Below are 14012 nucleotides of genomic sequence, written 5' to 3'. Positions count from 1 at the left end.
GTTCTTACACATGCTCACTGTTTTCATCCTTTGATCCCTCACCTCTCTGCTGCTTTGTGATGTCAATACACCTCAAAGCCTTGACTCAAATGGTGTCAAAACATAAAGACACACACAGTGTTGAATCAGTTCATGAATCCTCAAAATGAAAGTTATTCTATCCTAGCCATGTGTCCACCAGCCATTTGTGACAGAGTAGTGAATAACAGGGCAGGGAGGTGAATCATGGCCACACTGAGAGTTCCCTTGTCTATTCTATTAGCTATTTCTTTTTTCTTTTTTTAAGTTTATTTATTAACAGAAAGAGAGAGAGAAAGAGAGAGAGAGAGAGAGAGAGAGAGAGTATGTGTGTGTGTGTGTGTGTGTGTGTGTGTGTGAGCAGGGGAGGAGCAGAGAAAGAGGGAGGGAGAGAATCCCAAGCAAGCCCTGTGCTGCCAGCACAGAGTCCCAAGACTGTGAGATCATGACCTGAGCCAAAATCAAGAGTCAGACACTTAACTGACTGAGCCACCCAGGTACCCCTTACCTGTTTCTGAAGAATTGTAGCGATCTGAGTTGAAAGTGTGACCAGAAAGTATTCAGATGGACTTTTTCTCACCTACAACACAACAGACTATACAGTCAACCACCTTCAAAGTAGTCTGTTTATTTAACAAAGTAAGTACATTTCTAAAATTTATTTCCAACAGTTACAGAAAAAAATTAACTTTATTATAGTCACTGCCCATGTTGACTGTGTCTTATCCTTTTTTCCTTATTTCCTCTTCTCTCATCCCTTTGTTGCACTAAATTGACCCTATCACTCCCTTTGTCCTGCCTTGTCCTCCCTCCCCTACTGCGCATCCCTAAGGGTTTGTCCCAGGGCTGAGTAATAATCCAAGCAAGTTCCTGGGATTCCAAATTTAGGGAGGGGTCAGGAAAGCCTTACACAAAGAACCCAGAAAGATTAAGTCGTTCCTTTAAATTCATCCATATAGTCCAAGTGGATGAAGTAATTGACTGACAAGCATAAACATAAAATGTTAAAGTTCAAATCTCTATGACTGTCACTTCTGTAAAAGAAGTACCTTCTTTTCAACAATTTTTTCACTATGCATTTGTTCTGCCAATCTTTCCATTTTTCATGATTTCACCTTTCCATTGTTTTCCCGAGCTTGGCTAAACCTCATCACTTAACATATCCAATAAATTGAAGTAAGTTCAATTGTCCATCTTTGTATTGGCTGAGGAAATCCAAGATAAAAGAAGAAATTCACTAACACCAGAAACCAAACTAAGGAAGTGTACTACTAATTAGACTGAAAACCAAAGTGACCTTCTACAAGTTAGATGCAACAATTAGAAAGCCAGACACAGGGATACAAACCGCACAGTTTGAGGGCTACACTCCTCTTTCGTGCTAATTCTCTGTCCATGTTTTAGATGCTGACTGGGACCAATGTGGGCTTTTACGAAACTTCAAATATTATTCATGTATGTAAATAACGTACTATAGATATAAAAATCAGCAATACTTTTTTGCTAATACCTCACTCTTCCCAAGAAGTGTTCCTATAACAAATAAATGATCTGAGAAGTTTTTATTTTCCTCTTACCCTAAATTGTGGCCTATTATTCTGTGGGACAGTGATCAGTTACTAAGCCAGCAGGGACACTAGACTGTCATAGATGAAACCTGTCACCGCTGCAACTTCAGACTATAGCAACTCTATCAAGGGACAAGGACACATGTGTTTGTAAAGGTATTTTTAAAATATTTTTCTTTTTTATATTTATTGATTTATTTTGAGAGAGACAGTGCAGAGCCTGATGCAGAGCTGGAACTCATGAAACCCCTAGATCATGACCTGAGCTGAAACCAAGTGTCAGAAGCTTAACCACCTGAGTTACCCAGGTACACCTGTAAAGGTATTTTTTAAAAGAATCTTTTTACATGGACAGACCTCAACTTGCACAGAATCTGATGGGGCTTGTCGAATGAAAACCAGGTCTCCCTGCCCTGCAGCCTCTTCACATTAATGCCCCCAATTCCTTTCCATAATGGGCTTTCATGGAGGAGGAGGTAGCATCTATCAGTCAGTACTTTCTAAAAGCAGCAAAGGAGTACTCACTGAATTGTGTTTAGGAATAAACCATGCTTAGCTCACTTAACAAACAAATCACACACCAATCTTCATACCGTTGCTTTCAAGTGGCATCCAGGTAAAATTGCAGAGTGATTCTGGTGTTAATTAGCTAAGTCCTAGCCAAGTCCACCATCCCCTTTTGCCAGTCCATTCTCTTTTGTTGCCTAATTCTGAGTAACCTACCATTCATCCATTCACCAAATATTTGCTGAGCACATATTAGGTGTTGACAGTGTTCTAGACTCAGGGAAGAAAAGAAGCACCAATAAACATCACGGAGCTTGCATTCTACTGGGTGACACACAGAATGACCAAAAAACATAATACAAACGTACATCACATAGTATATGAGAATGTAAAACATGCCATAGAAAGAAACACAGCAGGGTGAAGGAGAGCTGGGATGCTGGGCAGGGTCTCCAACTTTAAACAAGGAGGCCAGGGAGGCCTCACCAAGAAGTTGACATCTGAGCAAAGATTGAAGGCATAACGTTACTTAAAGGAAGGTCAGTTCAGGCAGAGGGAACACCCAGGGCTGAGGCTAAGAGGCAGGGTGCGTTCTTGGTGTGTTCGAGGAAGAGGAGAGAGAAAAGCCTGGGAGAAGAAGGAACACCAGGGAAGAGGAGGAGGGATGGTCAGGAAAGTCATGGTGGTGGTTCCCAGATCTGGTAGGGCCTCGTAAGGACTTGGACTTTTGCTCCAAATGGAGCGGAGAGCCATTGTAGGGTTTCAGGAGAGGGGGCACTAACATGGCTGAAGTGTCACACAAATCCTTCTGGCCACTGCCTTGGAAATAGACTGCAGGGATGGAGGCTAGGCAGAGACTGAGGCCATCATCGGGGCAATGGTGGTGGGTGCCAGGTGGTCATGGTGGGTACAGTGAGAAGGCAAAAAACTCCAGACACACTCTGAAGGGAGGCTCGGCACAAGTCCCTGTTAGCTGTGAGGGGAAGGAGACTGAGTCTGGGGTGGCCTGACCCAATGAAGGATGGAGCAGTAGGAGAGAGGGTGAGATCAGGGCTGCAGTTTTGGATATGGTGAGTTGGGACATATTAGATATCCAAGTGGGGAAGCTGAGGAAGTCAATGCATATCAGTCTATAGTCCAAAGAAGATTCAGGCTGGAGACATAAACTTGATTTGGGTCATACCTAAATCCATGACACTGGCTGAGATCAGCCGAAGTAAGTGTAGATGGAGAAGACAAGAGGCCCAAAGTCAAAGCCCTGGGCATTGAAGAAGCTGAGAGAAGAAGAGGTGCCAGCAAAGGACACTGAGAAAAGTGGGCCAATGAGACAAGCAGAAAACAGCAGAGCATCCTGGAAGCCAAGGGAAGAAAGTTGTTTCCAAAAGGAGAGAGTGATCAACTGTGTCAATTGTCACTAATAAATCATATAAAATGAAGACTAAAATGGGCCATTAGACATCACAACTTGAAGGTCTTTGGTAATCTTGACATGAGAACTTTGGGGAGGGGTACATAAACTCAATGGGATAGAACTTAAGAGAATGGAAAGAGCGGAACTGGAGAAAGTAGGTATAGACAATTCTAGAACCATGCTATGAAAAGCAGCAGAGATAGTAGAGCTTGGGAGAGAGCTCCTGGCAGATGTGGGGTCAAGAAAGTTTTTTAAAATACAATTAATATGAGAGAAATGCGAATATGTTTGTGTGGTGAGAGCAATGACCCAATAGAGAGGAGGAAGTTGATGATATAGGAGAGAGTATGCTTGCCAAACAGCAATTAAGAGCCAACTTAGGGTTTATGTTCATGAATTTAAAATGAGAAGAGTCAGCAAGTTTATTTTTCTCCAGCCACATTCGGCTTCATGGGATCAAACACCAAGTAGGTGGAGAGCTCGATTTTACCAGGGTTGTGGTTTAACCAAGAAAGTCAACAAAGTGAGAGCTACAAGGAAGCAAGCAAAGGAGCAGTCTTAATGAGATATTGGGGTATTGGCACTAGATATGGAGGGAGGGGAAGGCATTAGGCAAGCATACAAGATAAGATTACAGGTCCTAGTGGTGTTGAAAGATTGCTGGAGATGGAGTATGTTATGGGTTTAATTTGTGTCCTTTCAAAATCTATATATATTTTTTAATGTTTATTTATTTTTGAGAGAGAGAGCATAAGTGAGGGAGAGGCAAAGAGAGACGGAGACACAGAATCCGAAGAAGGCTCTGGCTCAGAGCCAGATGCAAGGGCTCGAATCCATGCACCATGAGATCATGAGCTGAGCCAAAGTCAGGCGCTTAACTGACTGAGCCACCCAAGAGCCCCTCAAAATCTATATGTTGAAGTCCTAGTACCTCCACACATGACTTTACTTGTAAATACAGCTACTACAGATATAATTAGTTACATTAAGATGAGGTCATATTGGAGTATGGTGGGTCCCTAAATCCAGTATGACCGATGTCTTTATAGAAATGGGAGATTTGGACACAGATACACACATAGGGAGAAGGCCATGTAAAGATGAAGGCAGAGATTGGAGTGATGTGTCTATAAGCCAAGGAACACCAAAGATGGCCAACGAACCACAAGAAGAAGACAGGGAAGAGGCATGGAACAGATTCTCCCTTGCAGCCCTCAGAAGAACTCACCGACCCAACACCTTGATCTTGGACTTCTAGCCTCCAGCACCATATGAGAATACATGCCTCTTGCTTAAGTCCCCCAGTCTATGGTACCCTGTTACATAGTCCTAGCAAACAGGATGCTACAGGGAATGCACTGGGTGGGAGGGAGAGTCAGAGAATGGGACCAGCGCTTTGCAATCACAGATGGAATACAGGATAGGCAATGACAGGGTCTGGTGTGACCTTGGGAATGACAATTCAGCCCACCCAGCCCCCAGACCCACCCCATCTCTAGAGGAGAGGATTGCAGATGGGCTTCCAAATCCTGCCCCAGAGCATCCCCCTGATTTGTTCCCTCACTGGGCTACACAATGAGGCCAATCCAGAGGTCACATTTCTTTTTCCTTCTCATCAATTTTTCCTTCCCCCAGGCTTGGCTTGAAGGACTGTTTCTTGATCAGAAGAAATCAATTCTAAGACATTAATAATTTGAATGCATAGATCAGGTCTAACCGCAAACATCTGTGGAAACTGAGGCAAGAATACCACAAAGGCCCAGAAACCATATGTCTACATATTTAGAAGTTATAAATCAAAGCTAAAGAGCTGATGAATAAGACATGTTCTGTTCTCCTACCTCATAAATATGCCTTCAGAAGCACCTGGAACACCAGATGTCAAGAATGCTGGGGTACATGGCCCAAAGACTACACTCTGGGTCTGCCCACAGCCTGGCCTCTGCTTGACGCTTCTTCTGACTACTAGTAGACACTTCAGTTCACACAGCGGTGCTCCATTCACATCCCCTCAAACAGCTGCCCCCTAGCCTCCACTGAGGCCTAAGGCTGTCCACAGCTGGGTACCCATTCTAGAGGTCAAACCTGGGGAAAAACCCATACAAAACCTAGGCATCAGCTCAGTGCCATTTGAGTGGAACATTCCAGGGGCCCATGGTCTAGAAGGTTGGTCCTAGGCTGCAGGCTGGCATATTCCCTTGAGCCCACAGACTCCCCATCCCCCCCAAACCACAGACCTCATACTAGACCCTCTGGCCTGGATAGAAAAATGGTACTGCCACTAATTATTTAATTTTTATCTCAGCCACTTCAATGAGTATAATCTCAAAACATGGTCCAGAAGAAGCCTGTGAAAATATAAATTCCTGAATCCCAACCCAGACATATAATCCAGATTGAGTTTTCAAACAGCTCAGGGTTGGAGCAAAGGATCCTGCTTTTCATACTGAGCCCATCAACTCCATCCTACAAAAGTTGGGCTCCTGAATGAACTGATAAACTGCTCTCTGTTCTAGAGACATTACTATCTCAATAACCCTGTTGGCCCTCCAGAAGCTGAGGCCAGACGCTTCAGGACAGTGTTAGATAAATACTGCATGAATCGTACTCTCCAATTCCAGGAAACCATTACTTAATTTCTGGCAAGTTGCAATGTAATTTGAGTGGTTTGCAGCTTCTTTATACCAGTTTCAATTAGCCAACATCCTGGGAACACCATGGTCTCTTGATGAAGATCCTTGAAATATGCATGGTTTCCCAATGGTAGTGGGGCAACTCTGTACTTTTAAATTCCTGCTACCCTTTCCTTTCACCTACTATTCAGCAGCCAGTGGGTACCTTCTGTACTTACCACCCTCAGGATAGGATCATCCAGGCAGAACATAAACGGTGGATTATGAGCTAACTCTATAGCAGAGACCCTGTTCTGCAGGCCATGGCTTTCTATTGTGAGTGGCAGGTGTTTGAAAGAAAAGATTTCTCCTTTTTTTTTTCTTCTAAATACCAAAGGCTTAACTTTAAATCTCAAGGTCCAAACCCCAAGGATTCAGAGAACCTTATACCATAAACCATTTTTGGAAGAAAAATGTAAACGTAGATTAAAATTAGTTAAAAATTTAATAAATGGGGGGGAAATCACAGAGGATATGACTAGAATTCATGCGTAAGACGCTGAGATGGTCCCCAGCTCTCCATTCCCAATACCCTAAATGGGATGTGAGGGATAGCAAGTTTGATATTCAAATAGAAACCCCAGATCTGTTCATGGAGGGGTCTAAAAGAAAAGGGCCAGAGCCTAGCATCCTAGTGAGATGCAAGCTTCCTAGGGAAACCCTAAGCCCAACATGGCACATGAGTGATAGATGAGCAATGGCAGAAGCAAACAGCCAAGCAGATGGGTCTCAGAGAGCCCGCATACCCCAGCAGGGCACAAGAAATGGAACAAAAAGGAACTACATGCTGGGAGAGGGTACTTGGACCAGAAGGGGTCCCTGACAGAGGAGAACACAGAATATATGAATGTCACAACTGAAGGCCACGATGGGGCCAGCGATACCACTGTCCATGGGGCAAGAGGAGACAAGATGCCCAAGACTGGAGGGGATGAATCACACCTCAGCAGAGGCCAGCAAAGACAGAAGGTACCTTAGCCTGAATTTACCTTATTCCACTCCACCACCATGAAGAACAAGGAGGAAGGGAGTCTGAGTTCAACCTTGGAGCCACTGTCTCCTTTCTAAGTTTCCATGATCTACCACTGGGAGATTAGAACCAGAAAGCAAAGTTAAATTTCATGACAGAGCAATGATATTACATTTTTGCACATTGGGGTTACACAGTCTGACACCATAACATATGTAAAATACCAAGCCTGCCACAGTACCAACAAATCTCTTGGACCTAGTCTGTTCTGTGTATGCCTGTTTCTAGAGAAGTGTGTGACAATTTTTGCCAGCTTCCTTTTGACAGGTCTCTTTCTTGACTCTCGGATTCTTGAATTCAGATTCTGGGGATACACCCCATTTGAAGCCCCATAGGAGGCGCATCATACCTTACACATCCTCACACGTGGTCCTCAAACATTCTCGAGCAAGTTGTGTCATTGTCTTGTCAGGTCTAAGATTAGATTTTAAACTGGATTTTAATTAGTACAAACTGATCAGTTACTCAGATACTATTTCGTGGATGCTGGCAGAAGACACAAAGCTCGTAGGTCAAAGACAAAGGACTTGATCACTTACAGCACAGTAAGAAGCATGAGTTTATATTTGTGAGTATATATTTAAGTTTCTTTGTCGGTACACTTGCCTAGGTTACAATTGGCCTCAAAACCCATAGGGCAACATGATGGGCTCAGATGAATAATAGTATGCAGTGGGCTTCTATCGTAACTGAGTTTGAAAAAAATATACTTTTATAGCAAACAGTAAGCTCAGCTTATACCTCGGGGTGCTTGTTACCTGATCTCTGCAGGTTACCAGCTACATAAACAACCCTGAGAAACAGCCCAGGTAAAAGAGCATTCAGGGCCTTGTAGACTTGGTACAATAGCATGATGTATCAGAACAGATGAGGCCCAAAGGGGACTGTCTTTTCCAATGTGCAGAAGAAGAAACTCAGTGACTCAGGCTACAAAGTGCCAAAAACTTCTACGAGCCTAAAGTGCCTGAGTTCCATCCTATTCTGTCATTTAAAATTTTTTAAATGTTTATTTATATTTTAGAGAGAGAGAGAGGGATGGTGCATGAGCAGGGGAGGGGCAGAGAGAGAGAGAGAGAGAGAGAGAGAGAGAGAGAGAGAGAGACAGAATCTGAAGCAGGCTGCAGGCTCTGAGCGGTCAGCACAGAGCCCAATGCAGTGCTCAAACTCAGAACTGTGAGATCATGACCTGAGCTGAAGTCAGACTCAATTGATTGAGCCACACAGGCACCCCCTATTTTGCCATTTAGTAGCCACACAATGTGATGTGGTCAAAACTTAATCCTTCTAAGCCATAGTGTTCTGATCTCTAAAGTGAGAGTAAGAGGCACCTGGGTGGCTCAATCGGTTAAGTGTCTCTGCCCTTCCCCAACTCGTGCTTTTTTTCTCTCTCTCTCTTTCTCAGTATTAAACATTAAAAATAAATAAAGTGAGAGTAATAACACAGGTCTTGTCTGCCACAAAAGGTTGTTGTTAACATCAAGTAAGCTATCTTACGTGAAATCACCTTATAAACTATAAAACACTACACACATAAGGAGTTGTTATAATTATCACAAATCCATCACCATCTTCTTTAAACAACTCATATGACACCCACTTCAAATATTTTGTATGGAGAAACATGGGATATAAATGAAAAAGCACTCAAAGCACATATTCAGTGACTTCCAACTTCAATTAATTTCCAGTTTTCTTCTATGCTTAACACGCCTTGAGAGATCTTCTTTTCATGTTCATCTTTGTGTCTCTGGCACTTTACACAGTCCCAGGCACATAGTAATCATGGGTATGATAATGGAGAACTGGTCTCCAACCTAATTAAATCCCTCAGAAAAGAGAACCAATTTCAACATAAATCCCCTTTGCAAAATCTCATCAATAATAGATGAGATCATGTCTCAGAAATTCAGAACTTTGGGAACTGGGTGCATTTTTTTTGGTAATTATTTCTCCAGCTCTACTTTTCTGTCACTACAGCTCATGTCAACAGCACACCTAGGTCTGCTTTTCTCTATGCTCTAAATATTTCTGTCCACTTCTTCCCCATGAAGTCCATCATCATCGATTGTTAAAATTGTAAAGACTTGACACATTAAATTAGTGGTCCTCCAATTTTTTTCTCTCGTACTTCCTAAAAGAATTTTGAAAAGTTATGAATCCCCTTGCACATTTTCAGATAGACATCTAAATTTTTTCATCACAAATTTGAATAGCTTCAAAATAGTATTTTCTAGCATGCTACAGATATTGATTTTTTTCATTTTTTTAATGTTTATTTATTTTTGAGAGAGAAAGAGAGACAGAACATGAGTGGGGGAGGAGCAGAAAGAGAGGGAGACACAGAATCCAAAGCAGGCTCCAGGCTCTGAGCGCTCAGTACAGAGCCTGATGTTGGGCTCGAACTCGTGAACCATGAGATCATGACGTGAGCCGAAGCCAGATGCTTAACCAACTGAGCCAACGCAGGCACCCCTGATTTTTAAATAAAACTTACATCATAGTTTGCATCCAATAAACTCTAAATGCCAAAGTAATTTGATACCCATCCTTACTCATTTAAAAATCCACAGACAAGCTCTTTTTTGACAATTAGAGAATGTATGTCATTCCTTTTTCTCCTTGATCTCATATTTCCCAAAAAAGAAATGTAATGTAATGCAATAGATTTTTGTATTTGAAAGATTTTATCTGATCACTCTATTAACTTCACTACAATAAAAAAATAATTGTCTTTGGGCTGAAATGTAAACACTGCAATTTTGCATGACCACAAAGTTCTAAGTTTTTTAAAGGTTTCTGGGTTGACTTATCTCAACAATGGTTTTGAGTACACAATGGACCAAAGCAACATAAATATGTAATGTATTTTGAGAAATAATTATCAAACATAGCAAGTAAAGTTTTATTTGAAAATCAATAAAAATTAATAAATGAATCTTTTTAAATAAGTTCATGTATCTTTGGCTGTTAGTTATTGTTGAAATGAGACAGGATTCAGCAGCCATTCTTTTCCTATTTTTCACTTTTATAGACATAAGCCCCAAGAAAACTTGTTCTATTAAATCAGTAATGAGGATGTTAGGCATTTTCTCATGGAAATGTCACTCTTTCACTTGGACACCTTCTTAATTATAAGTCAAAAAGTGCATAGTGATCTATTATCAAAAAAATATTTTCATTATCTGTTGACAACTTGGTTAGATCCTCTATTTTCTTGAAAAGGGAGAATTGGAAACTGCCTACCCAAAAAAACAAGCCAAACCAAACCACTATTACCCAGTCTCTAGAGTTCTGCATTTTCTCAGTTTCTAGGAAGTATGAAAAAAAAAATTTTACTCAACACTTATTACGTGACTATTGATTATACTGTTCATCTTTTACTTAGAGGCATCTTGCTTATGGAGCGAAAATATATAAAAGTAGAGTTAAAAACAAAATTGCAAATTGTGCATTTTAGGACTTTTCTCCTTGACTGTGAACAAACACTTACATGCTAATGTCACATTTCATTTTTTTTAGGTCATCTCCAAGTGTGTAGTAAAGATAGGACAAAAAGTCAGACACAAATGAACATAGGGGAAGGGAAGGAAAAATAAGATAAAAACAGAGAAGGAGACAAACCATAGGAGACTCTTAAATACAGGGAACAAACCGAGGGTCACTGGTGAGGAGGTAGGTGGGGGGACGGGCTAAATAGGTGAGGGGCATTAAGTAGGGCACTTGTTGGGATGAGCACTGGGTGTTATATGTAAGTGATGAATCACTAAATTCTACTCCTGAAACCAATACTACACTGTATGTTAACGAACTTGAATTTAAATAAATTTTTTAAAAAGAGAGAAAGTCAAATAAGCTAGCTGATTGGGGAGATCATTCATTCACATATTTGTTAATTAGTCATTCATCAATCATCAAAGATGTATTTGCACTTCTAGGCATCAAGCATGAAAAAATGAATTAGATACTTCTGTATATTTGAAAAATTTTATCTAACTGTTGCAGTTAATGGGAAGAAATGACACAGACACTGGAGGGTATTTTATATTTGTACATTAATGATTTCTTCCCAACGTTGGTGGAAGTCAATGATGTTTATATAATTAAAGGCAGAATTTCACAGTATATCAACATCTGAAAGGGAGACATTAATACTAATTAAATCAAACTGGTTTTCTAAATCTTGGGTCATTTTATACTAGATTTGCATCTGGGGAAAAGTTTGACTTGCCTTTGAACCTAAATAGGTGGTCTACTTTTAAGAGTACAGTTTAAATATTTTATGTAAATTGACAGGAAGGGAAAAGACCCAGTCACTAATAAATACAAGCTTACAAAAGTACACTAAGGATTGTTGAGTACATTATTTAGACTATAATCTGCAATATATTATATTATATTATATTATATTATATTATATTATATTATATTATATTATATTCCTGTTACATTACCCTCTCTCTGCCTCTCCCCTGCTCGCACTCTGTGTCTCTCAAAAATAAATAAACATTTTAAAACAATTTTTTTTTAAAGGAGGCACCTGGCCAACCCCTGATCTAAAATATTTTTGGTTGGGGACACCTGGGTGGCTCAGCCGGTTAAGCCTCCGACTCTTGGTTTCACCTCAGGTCATGCTGTCACAGTTTGTGAGTTAAAGCCCCACGTTGGGCTCTGCACTGATGGTGCACAGCCCGCTTGGGCATCTTTCTCCCTCTCTCTCTCTGCCCCGCCCCCTCTCGTGCTGTTTCTGTCTCTCTCAAAATAAATAAATAAACTTAAATTTAAAAAAATATATTCCTGGGCGCGCCTGGGTAGCTCAGTCTGTTAAGCGTCCGACATTGGCTCAGGTCATGATCTCACGGTTCGTGAGTTCGAGCCCCACATCAGGCTCCATGCCAACAGCTCAGAGCCTGGAGCCTGGAGCCTGCTTCCGATTCTGTGTCTCCCTCTCTCTCTGCCCCTCCCCTGCTTGCATTCTGTCTCTCTCAATCTCTCTCTCTCAAAAATAAAATAAAACATTTAAAAAATATTTTTAATATTTCTGGTTATTACACCAGCAAGAAGAGAGCCTTGGTGAGTCTTGCATAGGGAAATAAATAAATAAATAAACAAACAAACAAACAAACAAACAAATAAATAAATAAATAAAAGGAGGCACCTGGGTGGTTCAGTCCGTTGAGCATCCAACTTCAGTTCAGGTCATGATCTCACAGTTCGTGGGTTCGAGCCCTGCATCAGGATCTGTGCTGACAGCTCAGAGCTCAGAGCCTGGAGCCTGCTTTGGATTCTGTCTCCCTCTCTCTGCCCCTCTCCTGTTCTCACTCCATCTCCCTCTTTCAAAAATAAATAAACATTAAAAAAATTATATTCCTGTTAAGTTAAACCTAATGTTATGGATTGAATTGTGTACATACCCCTCCCCATCACCCCCACCCCTGTATTCCTGTATCTAAGCCCTAACCTCCAATGTATCTGAAGACAGGGCCTGTGAGGAGGTGATAAAGGCTAAATGAGGTCATAAGGGTGGTGCACTAATCCAACGTGTGTCTTTATAAGAAAAGGAAAAGACACCAGAGTTTTCTGTCTTCACCATGTGGGGACACTCTGAAAAAACAAACTTCTGTTGGTTAAGCCATCCTGTCTGTGGCATTTTGTTATGGCAGTCAGAGCTAACTAATATTCCTAATAAGTACATGGTAGGATTTAATAAATAAGCAGAAAAGTTGTTGATGAGTGACAGCGAGCAGGAGACTGGTAACTGCACAAAAATGATTATGGAGTTCATATTTTGCTAACTTTTGGCAAAAATCAATGAAAATGTTTTTCCTATTAATTTGAATAAATATTCAAGAAAATACAAAACACTAACTTGCCTCTAATACGTGTTTCTCAATATAAAAGACAACATTGGTATGTTGGAAGAAATTGTGGGTCTTTTCATCTTGTAATCATGCAAATCATACTATTGAGATGAGACTAATATGCAGATAAATCAGAGTATTCACTGAACCCATCCTCATTACTGAGATGTTAAAATTGCAGAGAGTACAGCTCATAGCAGATTGGCATTTCCCAGGATGCTTTTTACAAATCTTGAACATTTCAAGATAGATAGATAGCTGAAGTACAGAAACCTATCATGAGTTTGTCACCTGAGTGAATAACATGCTGCCATCGTCAATATTTCCAAGAGATGTTCTTTTTGCTCCATTCTCAAGGGAGTCTTTCCTCAAGAACAATATCTTCTTTGCCAGTAGTGAAGACCAAAAAAAGCCATTATCCACCCAGCCCTCACCTAATCCATAATATACTTGAAAGCAACACATCTAAATATATGTCAGCAGCCAGCACACCTGTTTATGGTATCATTTTAGCCAGTTGAGGATGCTCTGCCAAATTACCATAGACTGTGTGGCTTATACAAGAAGCATTAATTTCTCACAGTCCTGAAGGCCAGGAAGGCCAGAACATGGAAGATCTGGTGTCTGAGCTGGGCCCTCTTCCCTGTCTGCAGATGTCCATCCTTTCCTTGTCAGAGAGCAAAAAGGGAGCCTGCATATCTCTTCGTACAAAGGTACTTATCCCATTCACGAAGTCTCCATCCTTATGACCTAATTATCTCCCAAATTCCTTGCCTCCTAATACCATCATATTGGGGGTTAAAATGTTAACATATGAATTTTGGGGGGGAGGGGGACAAAAACATTCACTCCATAACAGTTATGCTTGGCCTTTAACAGAGATAAGCATAAGCATAGGACAGGGAAAGACATGGTGCCCTATTATGTTTGGATCATGGTTCCATTTTG

The 14012-nt window shown here is 41.0% G+C and overlaps 1 long non-coding RNA gene across 1 annotated transcript in view; it reads right to left on the bottom strand.

Annotated features, from left to right (window-relative positions):
• Window positions 1-491: 491 nt before the first annotated feature.
• LOC105260372 overlaps window positions 492-14012 on the bottom strand; it is a 197466-nt gene continuing 183945 nt past the window's right edge. The window contains exon 15 of the long non-coding RNA XR_002740444.2: window positions 492-598. This is a non-coding gene — a long non-coding RNA (uncharacterized LOC105260372). The remainder of the gene's footprint in view (window positions 599-14012) is intronic.

Source organism: Felis catus, chromosome A2 (genome assembly GCF_018350175.1).
Source record: "Felis catus isolate Fca126 chromosome A2, F.catus_Fca126_mat1.0, whole genome shotgun sequence".
In the NCBI taxonomy this organism is placed as follows: Eukaryota; Metazoa; Chordata; class Mammalia; order Carnivora; family Felidae; genus Felis; species Felis catus.
Note: the sequence above shows the minus strand (reverse complement) of the source record. Positions and strands in the feature narration are given on the sequence as shown.